General features: G+C 38.7%; 1 protein-coding gene and 1 pseudogene across 4 annotated transcripts in view; both read left to right on the forward strand.

Annotated features, from left to right (window-relative positions):
* TESK2 (testis associated actin remodelling kinase 2) overlaps positions 1 to 15,789 on the forward strand; it is a 146,467-nt gene that overhangs the window by 55,396 nt on the left and 75,282 nt on the right. The window lies entirely within an intron of this gene.
* On the forward strand, positions 791 to 1,092 carry LOC144281563 (large ribosomal subunit protein eL36 pseudogene; annotated as a pseudogene).

Genomic DNA, 15,789 nt, shown 5'->3' on the forward strand with positions numbered 1-15,789 from the left:
TTATCATTATTGTGTTTTTCATAGCATGATTGCCTCTTCCCCCCCTTTGTTTCTCCTGTATACCCTGTACAGATTTTTATCAGAGCAATGATACTTTTTATGACATTTTGTTTACATGGAGTTTGCCTTTCTCTGTTAGATCAAACCTCCCTGTGTTTTTCGTCCTTGTGTCTTTAGTACTTAGCACAGATTTTGCCTTGTAGAGGGCACTCACTAAATATTTGTTGCATTAGGAAAAAAATAAGTATGTATGTTATAAGAATGTATAGCATTTGCTAATCAATATACCTGAAACTTCTATAACATTGTATGTCAATTATATTTCAGTATTAAAAAAATAATTAAAAAGAAAAGAATGCATCAAGTGGCAACATAAGAGAGAGACTCTGCCCCTATTTGAATTTTGGCTTTATCTCTTATAAGCTTTTTAACCTTGGGCAAGTTACTTGCCTTCTGTGCCTCAGTTTCTTCATCTGCAAAATGGAGATAATGATAGTACCTACCTTATGGGGTTGTTGAGAGGATGTAATGAGCTAGTATATGTAAAATACTAGAATGTCTAGCACATAATATATCCTATGTAAGGGCTACTTATTATTTGTTACATATACAGTTAAGATTTTGAGTTCTTTGTGCTAAGTACTGTGTTAAGAACTTGTATATGTTATTTTAATTACCACAGCAATTTTTTAAGTGGTTCTACTTCTATAAATGAGGAAACCGCTTCTTCCATGGGAGCCATTAAGAAGCAACAGCTATGAAAAAAAAAAAAAAAAAAGAAGCAACAGCTATGGCTCTGTACTACCCTATGACTTTGGGCCTCAGTAAAAGCCACAAGCAAGCCCAGGCACAGCTGCCATTGTGGACACCTCCCCAAGCACACCAAGTTTGTACAGGGCATGATCTGAGAGGTGTGTGGCTTCTCTCCATATGAGTGTTGTAGTGTGGAGCTGCTCAGGGTCTCCAGGGAAAAGCGTGCACTCAAGTTCATCAAGAAAAGGGTGGGGACATGCATCCATGCCAAGAGGAAGAGAGAGGAGCTGAGCCAACCTCCTGGGAGCCATGAGGAAAGTGGCAGCTAAAACAGATTGAATCCCTCTCCTAAAGGGGTAATAGAGCTTTTTGAAACTTGAAAAATAAAGAGAGAGAGAGAGAGAGAGAGAGAAACTGAGGTCCAAAAATTTTTAGTGTCTTGCCAATAGGTAAATGGTACAGCTAGGATTTGAATACCTATCTGTGTGATTGGTGAATAGAATATTATACCTACTTTTGATCCACTATACAAGAAAAAATTTAAAGATAATTATTAAAAAATTTTTTTAAAGATTTTATTTATTTATTTATGAGAGACACAGAGAGAGAGAGAGAGAGGCAGAGACACAGGCAGAGGGAGAAGCAGGCTCTATGCAGGGAGCCTGATGTGGGCCTCAATCCCGGGACTCCAGGATCATGCCCTGGGACAAAGGCAGGTGCTAAACCGCTGAGCCACCCAGGTGCTCCAATATTATTATTTTTAAGGTTTTACTTATTAGAGAGAGAGAGTGGGGGGAGGGGCAGAGGAAGAAGGTGAGAATCTGAAGCAGTCTCCCTGATAAGCATGGAACCTACACAGGTCTTGATCCAGCCATCCTGAGTTCATGACCCAGGCTGAAAGCAAGAGTGGGACACTCAACTGATTGAGCCACCCAGGTGCTCCAAATATTATTTTTATTAATTTTTACATACTTATACTAAATATATAGGATATTATAATGTATATATGTGTGTGTGTATATATATGTACACATATATATGCACATCACTGCGCGTGTGCGCGCGCGCGCGCACACACACACAGTCTTACAGAGAGTTCAACCTGATTCAGTTTGTAAGTATACAGCTAGTTACATAAGCTAGAGGCTTAAGTTCCTACTTTCTCCCCTGGTATATTTTCCTAAATTGAAAGCACCATGTCTGGAAGTGCTAAGCTATAAGAAACAGTAAACTTATAAACTAAAAGAGCCAGATATCTGCCATCTGCTTGGGTACTGAAAAATTGATTTATTCACATTCATAGTTGTACATTTATTATTTAGTGCGTGTGGAGTTATCACGCAAACTCTAAATTTGTAGCAGTATTAACAGTTGTACTATAAAGAAAGTAAGGGGTAATTCTAGGAAACAAACAGGGTTGCTGGAGGGGAGGTGGGTGAGGGGATGGGGTAACTGGATAATGGGTATTAAGGAGGGCACTTGATGTAATGAGCACTGGGTGTTGATGAATCTTTAAACTCTACCTATGACACTTATAATACACTGTAAGTTAATTGACTTTTTTTTTTTTTTAAGATTTTAACTATTAGAAAGAGTGCCAGTACATGCAAGCACAAATGGGAGGAGGAGCAGAAAAAAAGGGAAGAAGTAGACTTCCTCACTGAGCAAGGGAGCCCGATTCCCAGGACCCCTGGATCATGACCTGAGCCAAAGGCAGATGCTTAACCCACTGAACCACCCAGATGTGCCTAGTTAATTGATTTTAAATAAAAAAAAGGGAGGAGCATTTTTGTATGCGAATGTTATTTTGTTCTATATGTTTTATTTTTGTGCTTGGGAAGGTAAAGATTTCATGTTCTCTGGTAGTTTTGTCTGCTTTGTCTGAGAAATATGGTACTGGGTCTTAAAATGCTGGTGTTGTTGAAATGGTCTTATTGCCCTAACTGCCTATAATTTTTTAGCTTCTCAAACAACAACTTGTGAAAGTTGCAAGACAGTGAATCCTTTTAAAAAAAAATATGATCAGGGGATCCCTGGGTGGCTCAGTGGTTTAGTGCCTGCCTTTGGCCCAGAGCGTGGTCCTGGAGTCCCGGGATCGAGTCCCATATCAGGCTCCCTGCATGGAGCCTGCTTCTCCCTCCTCCTGTGTCTCTGCCTCTCTCTCTCTCTCTCTCTCTCTATCATAAAATAAATAAATAAATCTTAAAAAAAAATATGATCGTTGTTGCAGCCTGGATCTACAAATACTCCAGGATTTTTTTCAAGTTCTCTATATTTTATTTCATGGTTATGTTTGTACTTTTCCATCTGCCTCTCTGAGTGAGACTTCACTATAAAAAGTGTTTTCATCACACTGCAAGAGGTAATGACTGTATGTTTTAATAGTCACTGTGTCAGAGAATTAAACTGTATAGTTTTTTGAGGTGTATAAGGCAGCTTTTGCAAGATGACAAGAGCAAAATAGTGAGGATGAAGTGAGGTGTAGTGCGTGTTCTACCTGAGAGTGAAGGTTAGAAGAAAGCCCATTAGGCATTCGTGAGGTCCCAATTTTTAGTGTTATAAGATGTCAGTTTATACCAGGGCTGTTTGGAGGAACAAAGTAATGAATTCTGGGAGTGATCTTAACTACCCACAACTCCAAAACATCAGTGAGCAAGGGGTGTGTGTGTGTGTGTGTGTGTGTGTGTGTGTGTGTGTGTCTGGCTGTCTATATTTGTCCCCTCATGTCAGACCAGCCATTTCAGAATTAAATTGCTCCACGGAGTCAGAGAATTAAGGTAACCTTCGATATCAAGAGTAAGATCAGGGTGCCTGGGTGGCTCAGTCGGTTTAGTATCTGACTCTTGATTTCAGCTCAAGTCTTGATCTCAGGGTCGTGAGTTTAAGCCCCATGCTGGGATTCTAAAAAAAATGAGATTAAGGAAGAATAAATATAGAGAAAACCCTTCATTGTACAATATTACTCTGGCATGAAAGCAGTGTTATATAGGAATTGAGCACATTTTTTTAAACTATCAAAATGTTTTCAATATGCTATCAGAAATAGTCAAGGAAAAGAGTACGGATAGAGACACTAAAGCAGCGAGGCTTGAACTTTAAGTACCTTTATTTATGGAGTTTGTGAAGAAGGAAAAGAGACAAGTAGTAGTCAGAGATAGGTTCCTAAAGTACAAGGAATGTGCCAGATCTACCAAACATAATGTCTAAGGGACTGACACCATATTACAGAGATTTACAAAAGAGAGTATAAAGAGGGAAACAAATGTCTCTCTCCACCTTCCACCACACTTTTTAAAGAAGTTTAGCATTGAAAAGTATGGGAGAAAGGATGATCGTTCAATGCTGCTTAGGGCTTTGCACCTTGATAATGGTCTTTGTTGCATATCCTTAATGTCTGTCAAAACTTCTTCTTGCTAAATTTCCTATTGTTTTCCTTGTTGCATTTATCTGGTTCTGCAACCTCTTTGAGGTACAGGGGGTTTCAGAAAGGGAGCTTTTCTGGGAAGGTTCAGTGTTTGGTGTATGTGTGTGTGTGTGAGATGATGGATTTTAAAGGCACTATATTTCTATCATATGTACACTTAAGATACACAGTAGTGTATGATTGTAGCCTTTGGCCGTATTCAGTACATTTAATATTTTCTCTAGAGCTGGTGTGGAAAATTGGGCTAATTAGTAAAGAATTTTGTAGAGATGTCTCATTGGGCTGAGCTCAGCACTAGGAGACATCAAGTGATAATTTATCAGGTAGCAAATGTTTGTATTGCTGTGCAGAAATACTTGCTAAGATCCTTCACCTTAATTCCCAGATAATTCATCTGGGAAAACAAAAATTAGAAGTACACAAGTTGTATGTACAACTTGCATTTACTCAGTGCTTCTGTTTCTGTAAACATATGATATATGCGAAGGCATATGAGAGATATTAGAAACATTTGATTCTAGAGTGTATCATTTTGCAGTAAGGAGAGTGAGAGGGTTGGTTGCTTTCCTTTTGTGATCTCATAGTACTCTGCTGATAGTTCTATTCCAGCATGTGATAATTATTGTAATTATTTGCTATCTTATTCATTTTATTTACTCAGCAGATATTTAGTTAATGCTCATTGGGTGCTAGGGACAGAGGAATAAAATTGTGCCCTACAAGAGCTCTTTGCTTAAGGTGGAAGACAGGAAATATATTTAAAACACAGTAATTGCTAAAATGAGCTTTAGCAAGAGCCTGAAATTGCTTAATACATATTTGCTAATTGTGTGAACGTATGCATAGTGTACTAAGGGATGTAATACTGGGCACCAGTATAAACATTGTTTGAAGGGATCAGAGAAGGCTTCCTAGAGGAGATCACCCTTGAGTTTTCCTGAAGGAGAAAATAGAGCTTGCCTGATGCACAAGTGAGGGAAAGGGCATTTCAAGCAGTAGGAAAAGCATGTGTGGGAGCACAGAGGAATATTCTAGGAATGGTGAGAAATTTGGTTTAGTTCAAGTCTGGTGGGTACATGTAAAAGAATGGCAAGACTCTAATAACGAGTCTAGAGGGATATGCAGGGGCAGGAAAATGAAAGATTTTTTTCTTGATCCAGAATCACTGAAGATATTTTTCTTTGTTAGTTTTTTCTATTTCCAAATCAGCTTTTGATTTGTTGAAACTCTGAGTTGTTTCTTTGATTTCTATTATTAACTTTTGCTTTTATTTTTATTATTATTATACTTCCTTTATTCTTACATTTTTGGTTGAACTGTAACTTATTTTGAATCTTTTGCAAAATCAGTTAGGATTATCTTTGGGTATATTACAGAAACCTGAACGTAATGGCTTATTCAAATAAGGGATTAATTTTCCTTTTTTTTTCGTTTTTTAAAGATTTTATGTGTTTATTCATGAGAGATACACAGAGAGAGGCAAAGACATACACAGAGGGAGAAGCAGGCTCCCCATGGGGATCCCAGAACTCTGGGATCACAGCCTGAGCCGAAGGCAGAGCCACCCAGGCATCCCGGGATTAATTTTTCTTTCTTTTTTTTTTTTTTCCGGGATTAATTTTTCTTAAGAAATCTTGAGAAATGCTTATGTTTTACAGCTTCTTGAGAAAGTCGTCAACAAATCAGGCTTCTAGCTTCTTCTGTCTTTTTTAGGGTGGGACTTCTGGCCTGTGGGTTACAAGGTAATTGCTTCTGATGCAAGCTCCTCATCTTTGCCTCAGGCTGTAAAAAGGAGGATGACAATTTCATCAGGAAAGCATTTCCAGAATCCCTTCCTAGAAATTCCCACTTACATCTCCTTACTTAGTAATATGTTACCTGGCTGTTATAGCTGCCCACTTACATCTCCTTACTTAGTAATATGTTACCTGGCTGTTATAGCTGCAAGGAAGACTGCCAGATTGAATGTTTTAATTAACCAAGTACAGTGCTGCCTCTTTGGTCCTGTTAGTCAAGAAAAGGGGGAAAATCGATAGATGTTGAATAAATAATATTGTCTTTGCTTGTTTTTAATTATCTTTTTATTGTTGACTTCTAATTTTATTTCTTAGTGGTCTGAGAATATGGTTTTGGAACCACATTCTTTTTTTTTTTTTTAGGTTCAAAAATTACTTAATGACTTAACTACTTTATTGAGCATGAATGGGAGGGGCAGAGGGAGAGGGAGAGAGAAACCCAAGCAGACTCTGCCCCAAGTACAGACCCTGACTTGGGGCTCAATCCCATGATCCTGAGATCAGACCTGAGCCAAAACCAAGAGCTAAATGCTCAACCAACTGAGCCACCTAGGTGTCCTAGAACTACATTCTTTGAAAGTTTTTGAAAATTCCTTTATGATGTAGTATCCATGCATTTTGGTAAATGCTTTCTTTTTTTTTTTAAGATTTTATTTATTTATTCATGAGAGACACACACACAAAGAGAGAGAGAGAGAGAGAGAGAGAGAGGCAGAGACTCAGGCAGAGGCAGAAGCAGGCTCCCTGCAAGGAGCCCGATGTGTGACTTGATCCCAGATCCTGGAATCATGTCCTGAGCGGAAGGCAGATGCTCAACCACTGAGCCACCCAGGCGTTCCTTGGTAAATGTTTTCATGTGGACTTGGAAAAAAAAAAAAAAATAAAGCCTATCTCTATTGGGATAAGATTAGATCAAGCATGTCGATTTTGTTACTAAAATACCATATCCATACTCATTTCTTTTAGAACTTTCAGTTTCTGAGAAGTATGTTAAAATATCCCACGAAGACTGTGGATTTGTCAAATTTGCCTTGTATTTTGTTGGCTTTTGTTTTATACGTTACACATCTGTGTTGTTAGATACATACAAGATGATGATTATTATTTCTTGGCAGAATGTTAGATAGTGTGCATGGAATTCTTTATTCTTTAGATTAGTTCTCATGCCTTTCAGGCCCACTATTTGCATTTTTGGGTTCAAATTCTGGCTCTGTCATTTACTAGATGTATGATCTTGAGAAAGTCCTTTAATCTCTCTGTGCCCATTTTCCATAGCTGTAAATGGGGGACATTAACAATACCTACCTCCCAGGATTATTTTGAGGATTAAATGAGTTTATATATATATATGTATATATATATGTATATATATATACGTATATATATATATGTATATATATATGTGTATATATATGTGTATATATGTGTATATATATATGTATATATATACACACACACACACAAACACACACACATATATATATAGAGAGAAAGAGCATAGCAGAACCTAGTATGTAGCAAGTGCTATGAATAATTGCTATATTATTGCTATTATAAGAATTTTTTAATGAACCCTGAAATGAAATTGATGGGTGATTAGGTTACTAGTATTCGTAATTATAAAGCATCAACATGATACCCTAACTATGATACACAAAAAGTGAAAGAATATTAAATTAGTGAAAATATAGATTTCAATATATAAAATTTTGAGCCTGCTACTGTAGAAAACTTAATGAAATAGATACTTTTGCTCTCTTATAAATGACTAGTTTTAGACTTAAGAGAAGCAATTAGAAGCCACTTCATGCAAGAAGAAAAATTAAAGAGCAGAGATGCCAGTGGTTATTAGAATAAAAGTATAACAGACCAAAAAAGAAAACCAAACCCACAACCAACAAACCAGACTAGACTTATTTGTATATGCTAAGGGGAAGAGGGAAGTGACCTCAAATGAAATAGAGATAGCTTGCCAAGGCAAATTACAGATTGATAAAGGAGAGAAAAGAAGGAGTATGATATATCTTTACCAACTTTATCAGTGTTTCTTTATAAAATGTTCATGTAATCCTGAATATTTCATTGGGGAAAAAAGTTGGCAGAGTAGGCACTTTTTTTTTAAATCTCTCTCTCTTTTTTTTTTTTTTTTTGGAGTTCAATTTGCCAACATATAGCATAACACCCAGTGCTCATTCCATCAAGTGCCCCCCTCAGTGGAACATTTTTTTTTTTTTTTTAAGATTTCATCCATTTATTCATGAGAGACAGAGAGACAGAGAGAGAGAGAGGCAGAGATACAGGCAGAGGGAGAAGCAGGCTCCATGCAGGGAGCCTGATATGGGACTTAATCCCGGGACTCCAGGATCAGGCCCTGGGCTGAAGGCAGGCACTAAACTGCTGAGCCACCCAGGGATCCCCATGCAGAGTAGGCACATTGATTACTTTATTTGTGCACAATGCTAAAATATTCTTTATATTTATACTTTTATAAATACATATATATTTATATATATATAGTTTTTTTTGCTTTTTGTTTTGTTTTTTTAGAGAGAGAGAGACAAAGGTGGGGCAGAGCAGAGGGAAAGCAGGTTCCACGCCCAGTGCAGAACCTGATGTGGGGCTGATCTCAAAACCCTGAGATCATGACCTGAACGAAAATCAAGAGACAGACATTTAACGACTGAACCACCCAGACGTTCCTTTAGTTGATATTTTAAAATAAAGGTTAAAAAAATCATTGATTACAATGGCTTCTGATACAGATATGTTGTATTGGGATTTAAATACCAGGAGCAGCATTGCCATTGGTGGTCTGATTTTCTGAAATGTTGACCAATTCTTTTGTTGTTACTGTTTTTAGGTGGGGAGCAGCAGACAGAGAGAGAATCTTAAGCAGACTCCATACCCAGTGTGGAGCTTGAAGTATGGGACTCAATCTCACAACCCTGAGATCATGACCTGAATTGAAACCCAGACACCATTTTTTTTAAATGTTGATCAATTCTTGTTTTTTTTTTTTTAAAGATTTTATTTATTCATGAGAGACCCCAAAAGAGAGGCAGAGACACAGGCAGAGGGAGAAGCAGCCTTCCTGCAGAGAGCCTGATGCAGGACTCGATCCGCAGACCCCGGGATCACATCCTAAGCCGAAGGCACATGCTCAACCACTGAGGCACCCAGGAGTCCCTAATGTTGACCAATTATTATTATTATTTTTTTTTATGATAGTCACACACACACAGAGAGAGAGAGAGAGAGAGAGGCAGAGACACAGGCAGAGGGAGAAGCAGGCTCCATGCACCGGGAGCCCGACGTGGGATTCGATCCCGGGTCTCCAGGATCGCGCCCTGGGCCAAAGGCAGGTGCTAAACCGCTGTGCCACCCAGGGATCCCTGTTGACCAATTCTTAATGATCTGAAAATAACAAAAATATGATTTTTCCTTAATTTATAAGGTAGTTGTATTTCTAGAGAATTTAGCATATGTTAAAACCATGCAAAGGGACTTTGTTTTTATGTAAAATAGAGTTAGAATCGAAGCTCAGGTGATAATAAATACATTATTCACTCACATGAATGTCTGGCAAGATATTTGAATTTCATACAGCACATAGAACAATGCTTCCTTGTGCAATACTGTCCTGTACCTTGCAGGATGTCTAACATCTCTGGCCAGCAAAACTCCCTGCCCCCAATTATTTTTATTACCCAAAAAACTTAACCTAAAAACTTCAAAAACACCTCCAAAGTGACTTGGAATAGCGTCTATTGAAAATTACTGCTTTAAACCTTGCTTGTCAGGGTGGCTGGGTGGCTCAGTTAAGTGTCTGACTCTTGATTTTGGCTCAGGTCATGATCTCAAGGTTGTGGAATCAAGCCCGCAGTCGCAGCCGGGAATCGATTGGAGATTCTCTCTCTCCCACTGCCCATCCCTGCCCTGCCCCTGCGCTCTCTCTCTCTCTCTCTCTCTCAAGTAAATAAATATTTAAAAAAATAAGCTCAATTTGTCTAATATCTATGTTGCTATACCTGCTTACTGTATACTCACTGTGACTTCTTGACTGGAAGTCCTAAGCCATTCAGTTAATAGTTAAGGATTAATTGCTTTGTGACAGACAGTTGTTATGTTGTTGTCATTATTATTTAATTCTTTCCTTACTATTTCTCTGAGCTGATCAGAGGTTTATACTTTTCTCTTGCTCTAGAAATTAGGCTCCCTGATTCAAGTTAATTATTTAAATTCAGCTAACATTTTTTAAGCAATTACTGAATGTCAAACTAAAGGCACTGTGCCAGGGGATCCCTGGGTGGCTCAGCGGTTTGGTGCCTGCCTTTGCCTCAGGCCATGATCTTGGAGACCTGATCGAGTCCCACGTTGGGCATCCGGTTGGGCATCCGGCAGGGGGCCTACTACTCCCTCTGCCTGTGTCTCTGCCTCTCTCTCTCTGTCTTTCATGAATAAATAGGGATCCCTGGGTGGCACAGCAGTTTAGCACCTGCCTTTGGCCCAGGGCGCGATCCTGGAGACCCGAGATCAAGTCCCACGTCAGGCTCCCGGTGCATGGAGCCTGCTTTAATTTTTATTTATTTATGATAGTCACAGAGAGAGAGAGAGAGAGAGAGAGAGAGAGAGAGGCAGAGACACAGGCAGAGGGAGAAGCAGGCTCCATGCACTGGGAGCCCGATGTGGGTGGAATTCGATCCTGGGTCTCTAGGATCGCGCCCTGGGCCAAGGGCAGGCGCTAAACCGCTGCGCCACCCAGGGATCCCTCAGTTTCGTTTTATATCAGACTGCTAAAAGTGAATATATTGCATGCGATTTGTTATTAAAAGTTGTTAGTGGGGCACCTGGGTGGCTTAGTCAGTTAAGCCTCTGCCTTTGGGTTAGGTCATGAACCCAGGATTCTGGGATTGGGCCCTGTATCAGGCTCAATGGGGAACCTGCTTCTTCCTCTCCCTCTGCCTCTCCCCTTGCTTGTGGTCTCTCTCTCTCTGTCAAATCAATCAATCTTTAAAAAAAAGATTGTTAAAAAATAATAATAATAAATAAAAATAAATAAAAAATAAAAAAAAGATTGTTAGTGTACCAACATCTGCAAATAATTTAATTAAATTAATTTATTATTTAATTTAATTTTAAAAATATAAATTAGAGTTGAAGTGCACCTGGGTGGCTCAGTTGGTTAAACTTCTGACACTTATTTCTGCTCAGATCATGATCTCAGGGTTGTGAGATCCTGCCCTATGTCAGTCTCCACCCTGAGCATAGAGCCTGTTTGAGATTGTCTCTCCCTCTCCCTCTCCCTCTGCCCTTACTCCTCTCTCTCTCAAAAAATTAAATGAATAAATAAATAAATTAGGGTTGAATTAGAGGTACCTCTATATTAACTGTCACTCTCATTTGCATGTTAATATACTTACGAAATGGAATAAAAATAGGCTATAGTAACAGCTAATGGTCATAGGACATACATAACCTGTAATTTATTTTTTCTATTCATGAGTTTATAGTGATTATATAGTCTATACTAATGTCTGTTCATACTTGTGTAATTATTGCCATGTTTCTCTTCCTGCTTACCTTTATAAGATATTTGAGAAAAATCTAGATTGTCCATATGAGAATAAATCCTGCATGGCAGGAGGTGTGTATGTGGGGTGTGGAGCTGAATTACTCTTCTGGGGATAAAGAAATGAATAAAGCAGATTTTCCTTGAGGCATATGGGAAATTGTTCCATATGTAGTTGTAGATTCTCTGTGTCCATGGGACGAGGTGAGTTCAGTATCTTCCTGTGTTGTTATCTTTTTTTTTTAATTTTATTTATTTATGAGAGATGCAGAGGGATAGGCAGAGGGAGAAGCAGAGAGCCTAATGTGGGACCCAATCCCAGGACCTGGGATCACAACCTGAGCCTAAGCCAGCCACTCAACCACTGAGCCTCCCAGGTGGTCCCTGTGTTGCCATCTTGAATCTGAACTGCCCTTAGGCATGTAGAAGACTAACTGCATATAATATGCAAATACTGTAATACAGATAAATAAGGATAGAGTGCTAAGAAAACACAAAGTGGAGCCATCTAGCTTTTCTTGAAATAAAATGAATTTCCCACAGGTAAAGTGGTGTTTCTTTATCTTAAATATTGAAAGAAATTTAGTAGGGAGATTGGGATGGAACTTTGGGGGTGAAGATTGCATCAAGGCAAAGAAGTATGACAGAGTATGATGCATTTGGAAAGAATGGTAAATACATAATATGTAATAAGTAAAATAAGGAGAAGAGTCGGGTGGGGATAGTCAGGGAGCAGTAGATGGATTTAATTTTGTTAAGGAGTTTGGACTTCATTTCCCAAATAGTGGTGAGCCGTTGAAGAATTTTAAGTTGGAGAATGAGATAACTTTGTGATTTGGGGCCATGGGTAGCTGGAAGATCTGATAAGCTGATGCCTAGTGTTGATCTGCAGGCTTCTCAACATCCAGCACAGTGCCTTGTATTATAGAAGATACAATGTTTGTTTCTATTTGAATGTACCTGAAAAGATTAATCAGAGTTTATTGGTCACTTCCAGGCTGCATGCACATACTTGACTGGTCTTTAGTGTGTGGTTTGTAGCTCTTGTTTGTAGATTTTGAAGTTATCTTCAACTCTAATTTTAGTTTTAGGGTCTGTTCTGAGTCTTTTTTTTTTTATTTATTCATGAGAGAGAGAGAGAGAGAGAGAGAGAGAGAGGCAGAGACACAGGCAGAAGGACAAGCAGGCTCCATGGCGGGAGCCCAACGTGGGACTCGATCCAGGGACTCCAGGATCACGCCCTGGGCCACAGGCAGACGATGAACCGCTGAGCCACCCAAGGATCCCCCGTTCTGAGTCTTTGATCAAGGGAAGAAACTCTATTCTTGATGGTTCCCTACCTAATGCCACTATTTGTTTTCTTGGTGTCTGTGATCACTCATTCTAAGTGGCAACTCTCAATTTTTCTGGTCATCCTTTATATAGTTTTCTTTCTTTTGGTTGGCCTCTTACTTTTATCTTCCTTTTATTCATACTTAATCCAAAAGAATTGTGGGATCATGGAGGATAATCATTAGAATACTACCATGCTGGTAGAGAAACTCTTACACAGATTTTTCTAGTGACTTAGTATTGTTATTTGATTGTATTTTTGCTTTTTTGTTTGTTTTGGTATACTCTTGAAACATCCTTACAAGCTGCGGGATACTTAGACTTTTGAGCATGTGAATAAAAGAAGCCTCTGTTCTGTAGAACTTTAGTTTTCTCTGAGGTTAGATGTCATGATCTATCAGTTTCCGTGTGTGTATGTATTGGGGGAGATGTTGTCAATGCATTTTTTAAAGGCCTGGAAGGGTACTCATCAAGCTTAGGACAATAACTACTTCTTGGAATGGGCACAGAAGATTGGGCTTAAGGGATCTGATAGTCAAAGGGACTTATTTTTTATTCATATTGTTTTAATGTGCTACAAAGAAAATATATGCTTAGTTAAAAATGAATAGAAATTGAAGTTGAAAAGCTATATATATATTTTTTTTTTAAGATTTTATTTATTTATTCATGAAAGAGAGAGAGAAACAGCGACACAGGCAGAGGGAGAAGCAGGCTCCATGCAGGGAGTCCAACGTGGACCTTGATCCTGGGACTCCTGGATCGCACCCTGGGCTGAAGGCAGGCGCTAAACCACTGAGCCATCCAGGGATCCCAAAAAGCTATATTTTCTATTAGAAAAGTTAGTCAAGAGTACTGTAGAAGAATTGAAAATGAAGAAAAAGAAATCATTGATGTTAGTTCTACCACCAATGACAATCACTGTTAACATTTGATGAACTTTTTTTATTTTTCAAGGAGATTCCACACCCAGCATGGAGCCCAATGTGGGTTGAACTCATGACCCTAAAATCAAGACCTAAACTGAGATCAAAAGTCAGACACATAACTGCATTAGTCACTGTAGGCATCCCAACATTTGATACATTTATTCTACTTTTTGTTTTAACACAGGCTCTGGTATATATCATCTGTAGGATTTTTTTCTACAATTAAAAAGTGGTTCTTTATTTCTTAATGCTAAATTTATGAGAGAAAATAAAATATGGTTTTTACTTATTTCTTCCAATTTCTGGTTTAGAAATCTACAGAAAATTGAAAGAATAGTACAATAAACCCCTGTAGTCTCTTCACCTGGATTTACCACTTAGTATTTTGCTACATTGCTTTATCTATCTGTATTTTTTTTCTTTCTGAATATTTTTTTTTTTTTTTTTTTTTTTAGAGAGAGAGAGAGAGAGAGTGCGAGTGTGACCTGGTGAGCACATGAGCAGAGGGTAGGGACGGGGCAGAGGGAGAAGCCAACTGCTTGCTGAGCAGGGAGCCTGATGTGGGGCTTGATTCCAGGACCCTGAGATCATGACCTGAGTGAAAGGCAGACACTTAACTCACTGAGCCACCCAGGCACCCCTCTAATTGTTTTATGATTAGATTTTTTTTAAAAGATTTTATTTATTTATTCATGAGAGAGGCAGAGACATAGGCAGAGACATAGGCAGAAGGAGAAGCAAGTTCCATGCAGGGAGCCCGACGCAGGACTCGATCCTGGGACTCCAGGATCAGCTCTGGGCCAATGGCAGGCACCAAACTGCTGAGCCACCCAGGCACCCCTTATGATTAGATTTGAATTAAACATTTCAACAAGTATATTACATCAGAAGTTGATAATGCCAGGTGTTTCACTTTTGGTAATGCTAAATGCAACCCACCCGTTGGTTTAAGGTGCTAGTCAGCAGATCTTTCCCTTGTAAAGATATATTTTACCCTTTGTAATAAATAAGTAATCTTGGGGGCATGATACAGATAGGAATTTTATTACTGTTTCACTTAAAATTATGTGCATTTTCTGTGTTATGTCAAATCCACCTGATAAGCTAAATTTTTTTAAAAAAGATTTGAGAGTAAGAGTGAATGCTTTGTGTGCACGAGTGCACATGCTGAGGGGAAGGGCAGAGGGAGAGGGAGAAAAAGGCTCTCCGCTGAACAGGGAACCTAATGTGGGCCTTGATCCTAGGACTCTGGGATCATGCCCTGAGCTGAAGACAGCCGTTTAACTGACTGAGTCACCCAGGCACCGTGATAAGCTAAATTCTTATGGGCATGTAGTTTCTTATTTTTATTTTTATTTATTTTTAAAGATTTCATTTATTTATTCATGAGAGGCACAGAGATGGCAGAAGGAGAAGCAGGCTCCATGCAGGGAGCCCCACGTGGGACTTGATCCTGGGTCTCCAGGATCAAGCCCTGGCCTGAAGGCAGCACTAAATCGCTGAGCTACCCCTGCTGCCCTCTTATTTTTATTAAAAACAATAGCTATTTAATGTTTATTATGTGCCAAATGCTGTATTTACTTTGTATACATTATCTCATTAACATAACACAATTTTATCCTCCATAACAGTTTTATGAAACTATTATTCTCTTCATTATACAACAGAAGACTTCAAAGAGAAGTCGTTCTGAATTCATTTAAGTGTTAAAGTCTTGGGTTCAGTTTGCTCTTCTCCAGAGCTCGAGCACTTCTCCACTCTGCTGTTCTTTAGGAAGCTGGTTTGGAGATCCTGTGGTAGCATCAGATGAGTTTAAAAGTCAAGGAGAAATACCAATTTTCTCTTCTGTTCTCTTTTTTCTCCCTCTTTTTCTTTCTTTTCTCTTCCCTCCCTCCATTTATTTATAATTATGGTAAAATACATATAAGATTTACCATCTTAACAATATTTAAGTGTACAATTCAGTTCACATTGTTGTGCTACCAA

Source organism: Canis aureus, chromosome 13 (genome assembly GCF_053574225.1).
Source record: "Canis aureus isolate CA01 chromosome 13, VMU_Caureus_v.1.0, whole genome shotgun sequence".
In the NCBI taxonomy this organism is placed as follows: Eukaryota; Metazoa; Chordata; class Mammalia; order Carnivora; family Canidae; genus Canis; species Canis aureus.